Genomic DNA, 14,639 nt, shown 5'->3' on the forward strand with positions numbered 1-14,639 from the left:
GCAGACTGGGGGTATGCCGCTAAAAGGAGGGAGGCCTGCCTCACACTCAGCTGCCATTTTCGCTGCCGGCAGGCATTCTGTTGTCTGCTTAATGGAGTTAAGCAACGGGTGTCGTGATGGAATAGGAATTAGATGGACGTACTGAGAATGAGTAAATATCCAAGCAGATACTTGGTGCTTTCCTGGAGGATGCTGAATTAATGACCTTGAAGAGACTGTTTTGGAGTTTCTGCACTCCTGGTAAAGTACACCCATCTCCAGCTGCCTGCCAGAACCGCCCATGGGAGTGTTTCGTGTTGCCAAACCAAAAATAAGATTATTTTTATTACAGTCTTTTTAGTTTTCCAGGTGATTTTCATTTTCAGCCAGAGAGAGAAACCTGCCAAACCTTTGAGGTTCTAGTGAAATTCTGTCCACCATTCAGGGGGACTGTGCCTGGTGTCCTCATACTGCTTTCAACCACATCTATTCCCACCCCAACCTAAGCCTTCACCTCACATTTGGCCTCTCGTCTAACTCTTTAAACCTTTTCCTACGCCTGTCCCCCACCATGTGTGTGTTTATGTGTGTGTGTGTGTGTACATATGTGTATACGCATGTGTGTCAACATTGGCTGTCCTTTTTAATCACTGTCCCCCCCACCCCTTAGTTTCTGATACGGAATCTCTCACTGACCCTGGAGCTCACCAATTCAGATAACCTTCCTGGCCAATGAGTCCCAGGGATCTTCCTGTCCCCCTGACCCTTCCTCCAGTGCTAGGATTATAGAAGCTGGCCGCCAGGCTGGTTTTTTACATGTGGGTACCGGGAATCCAAATTCAGGTCATCAGAGCTGTGCAGCAGCAGACGCTTTGCTGATGTAGCCTATCTCCCCAGCCCCGATGCTGGTGTTCCAACTGCTCTTGGTGCCTCAGCCCAGGCTGCTGGCTGCTACTCATCTCTTTCTGACAAATGAGAAAGCTTCACTTGGAGATTTGGATGGACAGGTATTCTGAGATTTTTTTTTTTTTTTGCATATGGACATTCCTTCTGGTTATTTGGGGCCTCAGGTTGGGGATAGGTTTCTCGATCCTAAAACTGATGTGAAGAAAAATGCTTATTTGGTCTTCTTCTCAGAGACCTCCCCCAAAACCCGAGGTTTCTGCTATAGTGTTTCTGTGGCTTCCAGACTCTGAGAAATCGAGTTGTCCCTTAGGAAGTCAGGAATAGGCATTCCCGGGGACAGGGATGAGTCGGCGGTACTCAAGATGTGGGCATTTGTGAGATGCACAGATGAGAGGGCACATGTGGCACTATGCATCAAGTCCTTAAAATGTTGAGTTACATAATGTACGACAAGGATTGAGTTTTGTTTTTCTTTGTATGTGGTGTTGTTGTTTAAAATCTACAAGGTATTAAGAGAACTGGACAGAGCTAAAAGAGATGGCTCTCCCAGTGCCCTTGCTTTTGCCTTCTGCACCTCTCCCACCCAGGCTTTGGGATTTGCTCAGTCCTCTGTTCCTGCTAGGAAGAAGTCTCTGCTTTTCCCATGCTATGTATTTCTGGATCACCTGAGCATGCCAGTTTAGAGTGTCCAGTCCTGCCTTTTCCCCAGAACAACTTAAGGCTGTGCTGACTTTGTATCTCTCTCTAGCACCTCATGCTGTGCGGTATGTAATAGAGCTCAGTGAGCAAATCAATAAATTCTCTGAGAGAATGATGTGAACAACTCACATCTTAAGCTGAGTGTGTTGTCGTGCTGATGTCTTTGTACGTAAGTGTGCATATAGTCTCCTTTCTTGTGGACCCGCTGGAGCTAGAACCCAAGGTCCTGCATCCCCAGCCCTTGGGTCTCTCCCTTTAAAATTGTCTTTTATATTTATGAGTGTTCGCCTGCGTGTGTATATGTGCACCACATGCATACAGTGCTCCTCGAGTCCAGATGAGGGCCTGTGGTCCCCTAGAACTAGAGTTCAGATGGTCCTAAGTCATGTGGGTGCTGGGAATTGATCCAGGTTCTCTACAAAAGCAGAGACAAATGAGGGTGTTGGGGACTGAAAGCAGCAGTTTGCTGTGCAGAGAAAGCACAGACTGCTAGGGTTGGTATTCAGAGCAGGCAAGTCTGCTTGTGAAGGGTGGCTACTGTTTAGATCGTCACTGTCTGACAGGAGTGTTGGCTGTGTTTACAGATCTTCTGATCTGTTTGACTTTCGAAGAGAAGCCAAAAAAATGTGAGGTTCACCAGAGTCGTCATCATCATCATCTTAACTTCTTACTGTTGTGAGCGTGCACGTGTGCCTGAGTGTGCACACATGGAGCCACCTTGCAGGCCTAAGATGTCTCAGCTTCTATGCAACTTCCCTGAGTTTTAACTTGAGGCTCACAGAGTTCTAGCACATATGAAGCAGGTGCAGTGTTGTGCCTCTGCAGGGTAAACGACCCTTTGCTTTCAGTTTGCGACCCTGTTGCAGACGATCATCCTAGTGTCTGAGATCCTGTCACTGTTGTGGGAGCCATTTCCATGTGTGAACTGAAGATTATTGCTCTATTATGGGAAATGGAACCAAGCCAGGGATTTAGACCAGATGAGAAACATGCAGGCTTTGGGTCTGAGCTAGGTGCCTGTCAGTTAGGTTGAGGTGAGCCTCCTGGGGTAAGGCAGTGTGTTTGTAGTTTACTCATGGTATTTGATATGTTGTTTCAGGAATTAACATCCACTGGAAGAATCTGCAACCCTCTCTCTGCCCAGAGCTCCAGGACCAATGTGTCTTCCCACCGCCTTAAACCACTGGTGAGTTAAGTGTTTTCCTGTTTTCCTTCTGTTGCAGTGAAGACATATTGACCTTGCACTGTGATCTCCAGATAATGATGTTCATCTCTTGTTAGCTACTTTTCTGATGCTGTGATAAAATCCCATGACCACAGCGCCTTCTAGAAGGGAAGGATTATTGGGGTGCATAGTGAGGGTACATCATGGCAGAGAATTGTGGCAGCAAGAATAGCTGAGAACGCCTGTCTCCAACCATAGGTAGCAGGAAACAGGGAGTGAACTGGGAATGGCTTGTGGCTTAGAAACTTCAAAGCCTGCCCACAGTGACATGCTTCCTGTAGCAAAGGCACACTTCTTAAACCTGTTCACACAACACCACCAACTGGGCACACTTCTTAATCCTGTTCATGCAATGCCACCAACTGGGCACACTACTTAAACCTGTTCACACGATGTCACCAACTGGGGATCAAGTATTCAGACATTGGAGCCTATGAGGGATAGTCTCATTTAAACCACCACAGATGAGTTTAGGCATGTCTAGGTTCTGCCACTTTTATGGTGGGATCTGGAATAATTGTCTGGTTTATAGGGTTCCAAACAGCAAAATAGATCCTGTCTTGTTTCCCTGCAGGGTTGCTTGCTTTGAAGATTGGATGTTTGTGAAAATACTTCAGAGAGAGTGAGACGTTGGGCAGAGACAGCTTACTGCCTTGGGTTCTGAGATACACTGGGCAGAGACAGAGTACTGCCTTGGGTTCTGAGATACACTGGGCAGAGACAGAGTTCTGCCGTGGGTTCTGAGATACACTGGGCAGAGACAGCATATTGCCTTGGGTTCTGAGATACATTGCAGCTCTTCTCTCTCACATAGGATTTGCTACTTTAAGTAGCTTTTCTAGGCTTCCCAGATGTTGAAAGAAATGCTCGTGTCCGCCTTCACCTGCTAGAGAGACAGGACACTAAAGCCTGTCGCATCTAAGTTCACTAGTACATTAAACTGAAATAACAGACATTAACCTCACATGTGTACAGGCTGGTAATGTGGGTTTGAAATACTTGTTTTCTAAGACCTATAGGATAGTTCTTTAAGATATTTACATTTTTTCCTTCTAAATTTGTTACTACTGCTCTAGTTCTGTTTTATATTTACTATATATTTTCTTTCCGTTTTTAGTTTTTTGAGATCGGGTTTCTCTGTAATATCTCCATCTGTCCAGGAACTCTTCTGTAGACCAGGCTGGTTTTGAACTCACAGAGATCCGCCTGCCTGCCTTCCCAGTGCTGGGATTAAAGCCACCCCGTCTGGCTATATTTAAAGTTCTTTCTTTTTTTAGTTGAAAATATTTCTTTCGTACAATATATTCTGAATATAGTTTTCCCTCCTTCAACTTCTTCCAGGTCCTCCTGACCCACCCAAATCTATACTCCTCCCCGATTAGAAAATCAGGCATCTAAAAAAGAAGAAAATAAGATGAAACAATAAAAAATCCAAACCAGAATACGAACAAACAAAAAAAGAGCCAAAGAAAAGGTACAAGACAGACATACAGATGCAGAGACAAACACATTCACACACACGGAAATCCTAGAAAGGCTTAGTGTTGGAAACTATAATATATAAACAAGAGACCTATAAGGTTTAAAAAAAAAAAAAAAAGCTCAGATAAAGCATTATGAGACAAAAACCTTCCAAAAATACCATTGAGTTCACTTTGTATTAGTCATCTACTGCTGGCCTGGGGCCTGCCCTTGAGTGAAGCAATTAATTTTTCTTTCGCATAGCTGTGCTTTTTCCTTCCTTCCTTCCTTCCTTCCTTCCTTCCTTCCTTCCTTCCTTCCTTCCTTCCTTCCTTCCTTCCTAAAGTGAATGGATTGTATTTCACAATTACCTTCATGTTTGTTATTTGTGATCAAATCATTTTATGCTCCAAATGTTCTTTGGGAGAAACTCATTCATCACAGCAGGCAAATGTCTTGCCTCCATAGCGGCTCTAAGAAAACCACACCCTTAGCAACCTTGTGTTCACTGCTCAAATAGGGATGGTCACATGGGTGATAGCTAGTTCAAGTTGACAGTGTTCTGTAATCTCCTGAGGGCAAGGACCACGGGAGCCAGGGAAGCTGTGAGATCCTGGCCAGTTTGTAGAGAAAATCTGAGCTGTTTAATGTTGCTGCCTGGTCAGCGTCCATCAGAGGGATCTAGTCCTCTTGTGATCCAGTGAGATAAATCCTAATGACAACCACTGGATGAGCTTGCCAGGTGCTACAGTTGGAAGTTGGGACAACCTGGCCTAGGGTTAGGGGCTGGTTTTTTTAGACTGCTCTCAGGGGACATGTTGAACATTCTAGGTCCCACCTTGAATTTTGTCAGGTAGAAGAGTTTATAGTGGAGTCTTGAGGGAAGCAGATGGCTGTTCTGTTCAGTCACTTGATGTGTGTGTATGCTTTCCTCTGTGTCACAGCATTGTTCGGGGCACTGCTGATTTGCTGTTCACAAAGTAGACTGAGTTTCTCTCTGGAGTTTAGACTAGAGTAAGGATAGCAGATAAGAACAGGAACTTTAAGAGGGCTGAGTTCTTTGCTTGCCTCACTTACTGCTGTGTCTCTACTCCTTAGAATCCTGGATCCTGATGGGTACTTACTATGTATGTGGTTATGAATAGAGCAAGCAGATAAGCCAAGTAGAAAATGTAATTCCAGGTTATCATAAATGCTATGAAAAAAATAAGAGCAGGAGAGAGAACTGGGGAGAGAAAACGAGGGAAGGTGGGAAAGGGAGAGAGAGTGACTGATTTTCTATAGCGACCTGAATGGAGTAGGAATCTGGGGGTGGGGTGGGTGGGATGGGATATAACAACAAGGGAAAGGCAAAGCCTTTGGTGTAGGCTGTGCTTGGCTTGGTGGTGGAGCAGGAGGGACTCCAGTTTGGCTGAACTTGGGCTGCAGGTGGTTTAGGGAGGGAGTGGTGTGAAATGGGATGATTGTGTAGGTGGGAACCAGATTGTATAGGCCAGGATAGAGTTGGGGATTTACTGAAGAAGTCTGAGTGTAATAGTTGATGTGATCTTGTACTTAAAGTCATTCTTTTGGATCTTGAGGTGAGGTTCAGATTGTGCTTAGAAGATAGAGTCTGTAGTTCAGTGTGGGATATGAGCAAAGAGAAGAGGCAAAGCTAAGCTGGGACTTTTGGTAAATGATGCCACCATTTATTGAGACGGGGAACAAAGAAGAACCCTAAAAATTTGATTTCGAGGCTGGCTGTGTAGTTCTGTTGACAGAGTGCTCAGCTGACATGCATAACTCTGGGTTATGGGTTGCATAAACTTAATCCAGCACTCAGGAGGTGAAGGCAAAAGCATATAAATTCTAGGTCAGTCTGAGCTGCATGGTGGATTTTAGGCCAGTCTGGACTATATGATCCTCAGAAAAAAAATTGTTTGAGCTTTATTAATTTTGAGATGCCCATCAGCATTCTCATAGAGATAGAAAGTTCTCCGAGGTTGGAAATAGTATCTGTGAGGGTCATCAAATCTAGATGGTATTTAAAGCTAAGACTGGATGAGGCCATTTAGGGAGAGAAAGATGTTAGGATTTTGACAGAGAAAGGAAAGACAAAGGGTGGATTTTCTGGATAAAAACTTAAGAAGTAAATCAAGGGCTGGTGGGAGAGCTCGGAGTGTGAAGGCACTTGGTGCCAAGCTTGACAGCCGGAGATCAGGACCCACATGGTAGGAGAGAAGCAGCTCTCCTCAGGTTGTTCTCTGTCTTCTTACACTGTAAAGTGTATATGCATGTGCGTATGTACACAAAATAAATTCAGTGAAAAATTTTAAAAGAAGTAAATGAAGGATACACACAAGAGAATATGGTATGATTTCACTGTTCGTAACTAAGAACTGTGCAAATCAGGTGAAAGCCTTAACAAAACCTCACCTTAGTTAAAAAGTTAAAACACTATGATTTCTCCAAATCAAGAAAATTCATTCTAGATTTGCACAATCTAAAATCTGGTCTGCCGAGAGAATTTATAAGTTGCATTTGTGCCCCTGGCACGTACCTGCCTTTGGCTGACAAGCAGAAAGACCAGGGTCCCTTGCCAACAACCTGTAAACTACGTTGTTCTGTATGTGGGCTGGAGCTCTGACAAGCTGGATTTGTGGCTGACTTTAATTCACTGCTCATACACTTAAGATTTCTTTCATCCCATAATTACGTTATGCAAGAGTGTTAAGCTGAAGGCCCACTGAGTGCAAACTGTGTCTGAAAAGCAGTTTAGTTGTCAGAGAGAGATGTGACAAAATTCCATGAAGAGGAGCTGGAAAGGTGGCTCAGCAGTTAAGAAAACATACTGTTCTTGCAGAGGATCAGAGTTCGGTTCCCAGAACTTACATTAGGAGGTTCAAAACTGCTCATAAGTCCAGTGCCAGGGGGACTTGATACCTCTGACCTTTTAATACACCCACACATGTGCACATATCCACACACAGACACACATCTGTGTAGGCGGATTTTTCTGTCCCACCTGCTAGCTATACGAAGACTTCTTATTAATTATGAAAGCTTGGCCAATAGATTAGGCTTGTTACTAACTAGCTCTTAAATTAATCCGTTTTTTATCAGTCTACTTTTTGTCTCCTGGCTTTTGTACCTTTACTCTGTACTGCCCACGCTGTTCCCTCTGAGTCCTGGTGTCTCCTTAAGACTCTGCCTTTCTTCCTCCCAGCATTTTCTCTGCCCCCAAAATCTTGCCTAGCTATTGGTCACTTAGCTTTTTATTAAACCAATCACAGTGAAATATCTTCACACATTATAAAGGAATATTACACAGCACACCTGCACACATGATTAAAAATAAATCATCTAAAGTCGGGCAATGGTGGTGCATGCCTTTAATCCCAATACTCAGGAGGCAGAGGTAGGCAGATCTCTGTGAGTTCGAGGCCAACCTGGTCTACAAAGCAAGTTCCAGGACTGGCTCCATAGATATAGAAAAACCCTGTCTTGAAAAAAAAATAAATGATCTAAAAAATTACATGAAGAAGGGTAAAAGACAGCATGCTTCATAGGACCACAGTGACATTTAGGGCATCCTCAAAGTACCAAACAATGTTCTAACATAAAAAGCATGTTCTTTTCATTGCTTATTACCTTTAAACAGGGCCACAGAAGTATCCCTTTTGATTTTAATTATTTTAAAAAAGTTTAATTTCATGTATCTCTTGGTCTGTAACTGTTGTTACTTGTTTTATCTTAATTTAAGTCATTGCCTGTTTACTGTGCCCCGTGCCTTTTTTTGGGGGGGGAGGGTCTTCAAGTTCATTTCTGATAAGAACAAAGGTCCATAACTTGAGTTTCAAAGTTTTGCATGCATGGGGATAGGTCAGTCAGTACAGTGTCTTCCCTTCTTCTGTTCTGATTTCTGAAAAGATAGAAGGGTATTTCTAGTCAACATTTTATTTTGCTGCTTTAGGCAAATAAGCACCTTAGGTGTGGTTTAGTCACCATGATCTGGCTCACAGATGAGGCCGTCTCAGTTGAACTTTGCCACAACCTTTAGAATGAAATCTTTAAATACATTTTAAAATAGATTCACTTATTTTATATGTGCAAGCGTTTTTCCTGCACGTCTGTGCACCATGTGGCTGCGTAGGTCAGAAGAGGGCATGGGATCCCTGGAGCTGGAGTTACAGATGGTAATGAGGTACTGTGTGGGTGCTGGGAACTGAACCCAAGACCTCCGCAAGGGCAGCAAGTGTGGAGTGAAATCTTTCTGCCACTGTAAAATAGAACTTGAGATCTGGAATCCATCGTAGTTGATGGTTTCTAATACCAAAATCCAGGTAAATTAAGACACAACCCAAACTCCTTCTTTGTATTTTAAGTCTGTCCAAGCTGGAAGGGTGACTTGGAGGTGGTTAAGAGCACTTGCTGCACGACCATCAGAACCTCAATTCAGATCCCAGAACCCACATAACAAGTTGGCTGTGTGTCACTTGTACATGTAACTACACTGTTGAGATCACAGACAGGAGGATCACTGGGGCTTGATGGCCACCACATTAGCTGAAAAAACACAAGTTTCAGATTCAGGGAGAGATCCCATCTCAGAAGGTGGAGAGTGATAGAGTCCTCTGGCCTTCATGTATCCATATGTGCACACATCTATACACACGTGTGTGCTTAACACGCCCACAATCTCCACGGTCACAGGAAAGTGTTCAGAATTTAGTTTGCATGAGTTGGATGCAAAAACATAAGAGCTGTGTGAGAGTGGAGGTAGACTTTGGTGTCTGGAACCAATGGTGCCGATCCCCCTCCTGCCATTGGCAGTGTGTGCTGTTTCTGTAGCTTCATTGTCTAGAAGTATTTCTTAGGGCTGCAACTTTATTCTGTTACCAGAGATTTGTAAGTCTATTTTCTGGCCAAAACTCAGTTTGTGCAGCATTAATGTTCTTAGATATTGATGTTTTCCCAAGAGATTTACACATTTGATTTTACACTTTTTAAACAAGCGGGAAATTATGTCACGTTTGCTAGCCATGTGTAGAAACAAGATATTTTCTCCTCTCTCCCATCTCATGACTATTGCAACTGCAGATAAGAGAAACTACTTCTTGACTTTCTTTTTCTTCTCTGGTTTGGGGACATAAACATTAGGTTGTACTTGAAGTTGTCATTAGAACAAGGAGATTGACATTGTGTTCAGTGATTACTGCCCATCATAGTACAGAATCATCCTGATTGTTCTGGGGAAGGATACAGCATCGTCTGATGCTGACGGCACAGTAGTGCCCTCATCCTATGGTCCCCTTGTCAACAGAGATGACTCACTCAGTGTTTCCCTCAAACACAAGTGTCTCTGCTCTGCTCATTAGAGCTTGTCTAAATAAAAAGTAGTTTCTGCAGAGGTGTGATTAAAATATAAAAGCACCTTTGTGCTTGTTGATTAACTAAATCCAACTTCCACTGCCATGATTGATTAGGTGTTGTTGGTTCTTGGACCTTTGGGGAGCAATCAAGAACCCCTTTAAGGTGTATATGTATGTATATGATGTGCATATAGAACCCTTGAACATTTCCAGGAGGTGACAGCTCCAGCTGAGTTATGCTTAGTCACACACAGTTCTAAATGTGGCCAGGTCTGGATGGCTCTGAGTGGAAGGCACCCACTCTAAGATTGCTTTTCTGATTAGATGAAGCTGTGCTGAAGGCGGCCTAGTTTCAGTGCAATTTGTAGCTTCCAGAGCTATTCCAATATGGACTCAAAGCCGGAAATGCTCTCTTATGTAAGTTGCTGTTGCAGAGACACCTTCTACATTTTTATTTTCTGCCTGCCAAATTTTTCACCCCAGGTTCATTTATTCCCTCTTCAGCCCCTTGTTTGGCTAAGAAAAAGAAAGCTTTTTCAAAAAATGCATATATTTTACAGTACGTGGAGAGACAGTCAACAAAAGCCATGGCTGTAGATACTGTGTTGTTCCTGAGATTGTCATTTTTACAACATGTTGTCCTCTGTGGCAATTGCAAGATAAATGGCCACATGTAGCAGCGTCTTAAAAGGTTTTGAAATGGAGGACAGAATGTTGCCAGTCAGAAGTTTTTAAATTTTTAATTTAAGTTATTTTGGCTTTTAGTTGATTTGGAAAAACAAGAGCATCTATCGGTATGGGGCCGAATCTTGCATGAGCATCAGTGTTTGTTGCTCATTTGCTTTGTATTTCCTTGCTTGGCTTTTGTAACCTCAAACTTAATGCTTTATCTCAAATACTGTTGTAACAAATCAAAGGATCTTTAGGGTCAATGAAACATTTTGTTTCCTCTGCTTTTAAAATTGGGAAAGTCAGTTTAATACAATAGGAGCAAATCAGTTGGAATAGTTAGGCAAATTGTATGCTTTTTTCTTCAAGGAAATCTAACTAACAGGAAAGGAAAAAGAAAGCAATAATGTAATACTTTTTAGTATTCTCTACAAATATGAAGCCATTATATTTGTCTTGAGACGTAATGAACTCTGTATAATTTGATTTGCTCATATAGTTACCATGTTGGAAACATTTGTACAAATTTTCTAATTATATTGTTTGCTGTTAAGTATTCTTAGCATTCTCTTTTATATAATAAACTGCTGAACTTGAAACAGCTGACCACGTCCTAAGGCATTTTTTTCTTTTTATAAGATACAGACAAGCTTAAGAACGAACAATAGAAGTGATCATCTTTTTAAAGATGTAGTTTTGTTTCTACTTGAAATGTCTTTGTGTTTATGGGACATGGAAAGAGTGACATGTGCTAATCAGGATCCAGATGATTGGCTTCTCTGTTACTTTGGATATTTATGTTTCTTTGCAGTGGGAACATTAAAAATCTCCGTGCTTTTAATTGTTGTCAATTGTGGTTATTCTGCTGTTAGAGAACATTAAAACTTACCCTTCTATCCAACTGTGTTCTTGCTGCTACCAACATTTTAATTTCCCTGTCTGTCTGTCTGTCTGTCTGTCTGTCATCCATCTGTGTATTGCATGAACATGTATGCTGTGCAAACACCATACCTCTGAGCTAAGTCCCAGGCCCTGCTCACATTTTAACAAGACACAGAGTTGTCTGGCATTTGGCTACCATTTACTTCCACAATGTTTCGTAGATAACATAAAAAGAAGTTCACAACAATAAGAAAAGACAGCAGACCTAGCCTAAAACTTGAATGACCATGTAGACAGTCCAAACCATTCTCATTTTATGAGTTGTCCTGGTTAAGAGTTTTTGTTTCTCCTGTCTTTCCCCTCCCAAATGGGCTTTACAAACCTCTGAACACTAACTAGTAGCCAGGATGAAAGCAACATTTCAGCCCTTACCGTGTTTAGCTCCTACTTTGGGATTTAGAGCTTGTCAGACTCTTGGTATGCTGGGCAGGACCTGGAGAAACTGGAACCTTCACTTTGGCCAGGTGGAAACCCTGATTTCCACCTGCCCTTAGACCACCAGCCCTCCCTTGCATGTGCTCTACTTCTGATAGAAAAATAGGACTCTTGGAGTTCAAAATGCCTGTTTGTTCATGCGGAGCACACTTAGAGGTGGAAAGCCCGAGGCTCTAGTTGTCTGACAGCCTTTGCAGGTTTACAAGAGCAAAGTCTTGGGGAAGGTCCCTAATTCCTCTTGTGTTCTGCATGGCTACCTGTAGTACTCACGAGGAAGAACTAAACAGTGAGTTCCTATCTGTCAACTCATGGTGCAGACCTTTAATAGCTCCCCAAGGAGGAAATTCTGTGGCAGATTTCTCAAAGTCTGGTGCAGGAGTGAGCCAGGCAGAAGGGCTTTTAGCTCTCTGGAATTATGGTTAGAGCTACAAAGCTACATGCTCACCCCATTCGTTCATGGTTCTTATAAGATTTGGATCACCTAGTTCTTGAATGTAGGATGATTCTTTTATTTCTTTATGACAAGTTCAAAGTCAGTTGTCTACTGCCTCTTGACTATCATAAGACAAAAGGGTTGGTCAGAACAAAAAAAATGGTAAAGATACTTTAGCAGAACAAATTTAAATGTAACAGAACATGTTCAACACAGGGTAGTGAATGTGGCTGTTAGGGTGTTGTGTAGTGGGCCTGTGTTACCAGTCATGGGCTGAGTACTGAAAATATTGGAAAATGTATATATGCACACCCATACTATTCACACACACACACACAATATGACTTGGGCAATAGCTCAGTTAATAAAGTACATACTTTATGTGAATGAGAATGTGAGTTCTATAGAAAAATTGAGCTGTTGCCTAACTAGAAGCTTCACCTCTCCTGACTAACATTCGCGGTACTCTGCACGAGCTTGGAGGAGAAAGGTGATTACCAATGTCACCAGTGACAAATCCTGTGACCTTCGACAGTGGCTGTCCTGCGAGATATACTGAGTGGGTAGTGGCACAAATACTATGGCAGTACCCAACTATGTTTTGATTGGAGTTAAGGTTCACTTCATGAAATGGAACCCACACTTGTTAGTGTTACAGTGGCCAGGAACCAGTCTAGATAGGTCATGGGAAACCTACTATTGTTATTACTAGAGGGAAACCTACTATTATTATTAGAGTATATGTAGTATGAAGACTATTATGCTAAAAGAACACAACAATAAAATGACTCCTACTGACACACTGATAAACCTGTAGATCTGTGCCTTGCTCACCCCACATGGGAGACGCTTCTTCTTGAAGCTGATGGGAATTTACACAGAGATCCACAACTGGACAGTGTGCAGAGAGTGAGAGATTTTGGAGCCCTCAGTCCTAAATGGGATGTCTTTATCAAGGATGTATGTGGAAGGGGGTGGGAAGATTGTGAGAGCCAGAGGTAATGGAGGACTCTAGGGAAATACTGCCTTCCAGACACAACAGAACCAATGCACATGTGAACTCACAAGGACTGGTAGCTCACACAGGGCCTGCACAGGTTCAGGCCGGATGGCTCCCGGACTGAGAGGAGGAAGGAGACACAGATAACCAAGAGGCTATCTAAAATTGATAGCCACTGCCAAAGGAAAACTCCATTTTTGCCAGTGGAGTTTTATTAGGTATATCAGCCACACTTTAGGGTGTGCCCCATGCCCAGGAATAGTTGCTTAACGCAAAATGAACTCAGTAGTATTTTTGTGGATTGCTTTTTAAAATTTCATTATCTTTGTTTTGATATTTTTTGCTTTGTTGGACTTTTGTTTGTTTTGATTTTCTTTTTAGTAGAATTTTTTTGGCTTGTTTGTATTTCTTGGTTTTTGTTTTTTTGTTGTTTTCTTTTTTTTGAAAGATAGAGAAAAAAACATAAAGTTGGGTGGGTCAGGAGGTGAAAGGTCTGGGAAAAATTAGGGGAGGGTAAAACATGATAAAAAAAAGATTGCAAATTTTACCTCCCCAAACCTGTATAACAATGCTGGCTCTGATGGCATGTGCTTGTAACCCTTGGAAAAGAGAGACAGGTGGCTCACTGAGGCCTAATGGCCAGCCAGCCTAGTCTACTTGTCAAGTTCTGGAGTGAGAACCTAACTCAAAAAACAAGGTAGACAACTGAGGTTGTCTGATCTCCACATGCATAAACTTCACACAAAACTTAGAATATCACATATAAAGTGTATCATGGTGGGTATGTTTTGTACTAAATATATTGTGTTAATTTTAGGAAATCATTTGCAAAGTAATAGACACTGAAATAACTCAATCCTGCTTGGGTTAATTAAGTGGAGCAAATGAGAACCCGGAAGTCAAGGCTTACAAAGGCCCTGCCATTGTGTGTTAGAAAGGATCTGCGCGGCAAAATTCTAGGCTACATTCTTGGTTCACTACCCAGTGATACTGTGTGTCAGCTTTATAGATGGCTTCTTAGCATCAAAGTGTTGGTTTCTTTACTTGTTTATTGAAACAACATTTACAGATCAGCAAGAAGTACTTGCATCACACTTAAGTGTGCTGGTCTTAGAGCCTAGTTACATGTGTGAGAAACAGCATTTGTTGACTAAAGTTTCTGTATTTATTAGTTTGGTCTTGTCTGTACTTTTAGAGTCTTTTGTATGCTCGGCTGATCGCCAGCCTACTATGTAAGCCACGGATGCCCTTCCACTCCTGATCCTCCACCTAGGCAAGAACCCCCAAGTCTGGTATTCCTGTTTTAGAATAGCTACCCCTACTTTTTTCAGTAGTTGTAAACAGAGACATCAGTGGCTTTGTCTGGGTAGGGCAGAGCAAGAATATTGCTGTGAGAGTTTTGATGGTCAGTCATTCCCGAGAATGGAGGAGCGGGGGCTGTCTTCTGAGTGTGGAAGTGGGTAGGTGGGATGTAGTTGTGGCTTTAGGAAGAAGGAAACTATTTGGAACAGCAGACACGGTTAGGCACCACGAGCTGCG

General features: G+C 42.4%; 1 protein-coding gene across 11 annotated transcripts in view; it reads left to right on the plus strand.

Moving 5' to 3' along the window:
• The window catches only part of Sorbs1 (sorbin and SH3 domain containing 1), a 218,000-nt gene that overhangs the window by 55,602 nt on the left and 147,759 nt on the right, over nucleotides 1-14,639 (plus strand). For all 11 annotated transcript variants that reach the window (XM_050144574.1, XM_050144513.1, XM_050144530.1 and 8 more), the window contains exon 2: nucleotides 2,684-2,770. The gene's annotated coding sequence lies outside the window, so the exon portion shown is untranslated. The remainder of the gene's footprint in view (nucleotides 1-2,683; nucleotides 2,771-14,639) is intronic.

Source organism: Alexandromys fortis, unplaced genomic scaffold, assembly GCF_014885135.2.
Source record: "Alexandromys fortis isolate MF-2015 unplaced genomic scaffold, M_Fortis_MF-2015_v1.1 scaffold_16, whole genome shotgun sequence".
NCBI classification, from domain to species: Eukaryota; Metazoa; Chordata; class Mammalia; order Rodentia; family Cricetidae; genus Alexandromys; species Alexandromys fortis.